Source organism: Phoxinus phoxinus, assembly GCF_949152265.1.
Source record: "Phoxinus phoxinus genome assembly, chromosome: 16".
NCBI classification, from domain to species: Eukaryota; Metazoa; Chordata; class Actinopteri; order Cypriniformes; family Leuciscidae; genus Phoxinus; species Phoxinus phoxinus.
This window is the reverse complement of record NC_136891.1, coordinates 22,050,691-22,054,230: the sequence shown is the minus strand read 5'-3', so window position 1 is coordinate 22,054,230 and position 3,540 is coordinate 22,050,691. Positions and strand designations below refer to the sequence as shown.

The 3,540-nt window shown below is 34.0% G+C and overlaps 1 long non-coding RNA gene across 1 annotated transcript; it reads right to left on the bottom strand.

The window, feature by feature from the left end:
- Nucleotides 1–1,398: 1,398 nt before the first annotated feature.
- Nucleotides 1,399–2,972, bottom strand: LOC306983774. Its single transcript, XR_013794434.1, has 3 exons — nt 2,600–2,972; nt 2,035–2,107; nt 1,399–1,755 (listed from the first exon to the last, which is right to left on the bottom strand). It is a non-coding gene; the product is annotated as an uncharacterized lncRNA (long non-coding RNA).
- Between the last annotated feature and the right edge of the window lie 568 nt (nt 2,973–3,540).

The window sequence follows — 3,540 nt, the reverse complement described above, 5'->3', positions numbered from 1 at the left end:
AAAATCACAGCTTCTTCGGAATGTTACGAAACTAGGTGACTTTTATGGTATTAGGTATGTGAACACACAAAAAATATTGAAGTCATGATCCAAGCATGCTAAGTGGTCATCACACTTCTGCTCTTTGGTCAAAAATGACCCCCATAGGAAATGAATGGGAAATTGTCAAAAATATGAAAACACAAGAGTTTTTTTGTGCATACAATCTACAAATCAGCCAGGATCCAGAAAAAAAGGACTCAACAGTGAAGGGACGAATCTCTAAAACATCAAGAGTGCAAAACAGACACACACACACACACACACACACACACAAATGAAAGCTAATTTGACTGTATTATAAAGTAAAACTGGCACTTCAAATTACCATTTAAACCAACCAAACTAACAAAAAAAGACAAAAATAGTCTTTGAGAATCTGTTATTATATTTTAAAATCAATAACCTGAAAAAAAATTGGCAAATATGTGCAAAAATCACTAGAATTTGCAAGCCTTTCTACAGAAATCTGTAAATCTATCTAGTGGTAAAAATGTGCTATTGCGTGATAAAAATGCTCAGTGTATCCACCAGATGGCACCAATCTAATTAAAAAAAAAATTTTCATGAGGCCTAGGCTGCGTTCGAAACCGCATACTCAATGAGTAGGTACTTAATTTCAATAAGTACTTACTTAACGAGCGCTAAAAGAGTAGGTACTTTATAGCCAAATCTCGTTAAGTATGAATGCGAACCGGACATCTGCCATGTTGACGTTATCATGTGACCTACGCCGCGTTATCACAAGTGCAACAACTTAAAAGATTTGAACGACACGTTTAATTCATCTATCTGTAAATATCTTGATATTGATTAAACTTGCTCATTTTATGGTATTTTTAAAGAAACTGCTGCCCATTTATTTTGTGAATACATTTAGGGTTGATTTAAGTTCTTATATTTAACCTTACTTATGTGACCCACCGTTTTATCCTTAACGATATTATTTATTTTTATAACGAAATCCCCAAATTGTCATCTTTTGAATATGTTGTTCATTTCTATTTCTATCTAATATGTTGTTTAATTTTATTTTCAAACATTTTCATCCACAAGCAAAAGTGGCTTACTGCTGTTTTCCTCTTTTTCTGTCGTTTCATCCCTCAGGCCTATAAATATCAAAAAATGCATTTTTTAAATGTATTATAATTACTTATTTAAGAAAAAATATATTAAGATATTCAACCTTTTTCCTGTGTATACAATCTCATATTATGAATGCAAACATAATAAATATATATATATATACACCTCATGACTACATTTTCATTCAAACAATTAATTAAAGCATTAATTAATTAAATAATTATATTTGATTTACTGACAACAATGATAAATATTAATAAATGAGTAAATGAATGAATGAAAGTCACCACACAATAAACAAATGCATGTACAAGTCAACACATGAAACAAAGCTTTATTCAGACTACAATCATGTAGACTACAGGCGCTGAACCACATCTACTGCCATCTCAACACAGCGGTTCCCATTCTGTGGCTTTATTCTGATGAACCAGCCGACCACCAGAGGTGAGCCGTGCCGGAGGTTGTTGCGTGATGTGTTGTGCTTCACGATCTGAGGCAATAAGGGCCGGTGGAGAGATGGAGGGTCTCATAAGGGCCGGTGGAGAGATGGAGGGTCTCGTCCATGGCACGATCTTCAGCTCTGTGCTCCTCATCCTCAGTGCTCACTCACACCAGTCTGCTGAGATCCTACAAAAATGCACAAACATAACACAAAAGCAGTCATTTTAACAGCACAATGTAATTTGATTTCAGTATTATTTAGAAGACAAGAACGCTTTTTTTCATAAATGCCGCCATCATCTTTCCCTGCAGGTCCTGCTCCACCACAACAGCTGAGCAGCAAATGCACAGAAATAGAGTATCAGAAAGGTGCTGTAATAGCTCTGTTTGAAATTACAATAATTAAAATAAACTACAACTTAATATTTAAATAGTTGTTGTTATTGATTTCTGTAGTATACTCACTCAAAGCCTTTGATGCAGCATCAGCTTCATGAGCCTCTCTCCACCGGATACACGCACATCTGTTCATCTGTCCCTGTAACATCCAGACAAGACTCCCATAACCTGTGATTTATGAGCTCAACACTACATTTACATGTTGAGGTTGTTTTAACTTTTTATCCAACATAGATGTTCCTCAATTTATCAACAGTACTAATGGACAAATAAAATAGATAACTTATGTTTAGTTAATTTATAGATTTGTTCTACATAATAGCACACATACCACTCAGATGTATATTTCATGTTGTGCAATACTTATAAAAGATTTTCCTGTCAGATGTAAATGGACGTTTAAAATAAGCGTCTTTAAGATGTTTATGTAAATCCCCTTTAGAGACGTAACTTACGTGTCCTTACCGGAGCTCCCCTCTCAGCTAGAGCTATACATAATAAAACGTGTTTTTACAGCAAAATCACAACTATACTATACTGTCTAACTCCTTTACACCTTCAACAGTTAAAACGTTTACTCTATAGTAGTTTAACACATGCAATTTTAACACAAGGAACCGTGTTTACTCACATTTGAAACCCCGCGCGTCGCTGATCTCCGTGATGTTTTATAATGACGTATCCTCTCGCGTGGCCTCCTGGGATAGAAGAGTATCCATCGGACTGCACTCGAAAATCTGTCTGGAAGCAGTAAGCCATCCGGGAACTCCTCGCCTACTCTTTTATGAATACTGATGTTTCGAACGTACTTCTTCCTTCACGTACTGTTTTCGCCTACTATATAGTAGGAAAGTAGGCATATTCGAACGCACTTAAGTCCGAATCTCGCGATAATTAGTACGTCACCCAGGTAATTCTCGCCTACTCTTTTATGATTCGTGCATACTTTTTCGCTCGCCTACTCTTTTCCCCTACTATATAGTAGGGAAGTATGCGGTTTCGAACGCAGCACTAGGCTTGACTCTAAAATGAAATACAGCTTTAATAAAAAAAAAAAAAAAATTACATATATATAAAAAATTTATATTATATTCAATGGGGAAAAATGGGTCATAATTATTGCATAAATATTAAACCAACCAAACAAACAAACAAAAAAGACAAAAAATAGTCTTTGAGAAACTGTTATTATATTTTAAAATCAACAACCTGAAAAAAAATTGGCAAATATGTGCAAAAATCACTAGAATTCGCAAGCCTTTCTACAGAAAGCTGTAAATCCATCTAGTGGTAAAAATGTGCTATTGCGTGATAAAAATGCTCAGTGTATCCACCAGATGGCACCAATATAATTTAAAAAATTGTTTTCATGAGGCCAAGGCTTGACTCTAAAATGAAATACAGCTTAAAAAAAAAAAAAAAAAAAAAATTACATATAAATAATTTTTTTATATTATATTCAATGGGAAAAAATGGGTCATAATTATTGCATAAATATTAATTACAAATCATAAAATTATCTCAAAACACCAAAAAAGAAAAGAAAAAATATTATAAAAAACAAGTAAAAAA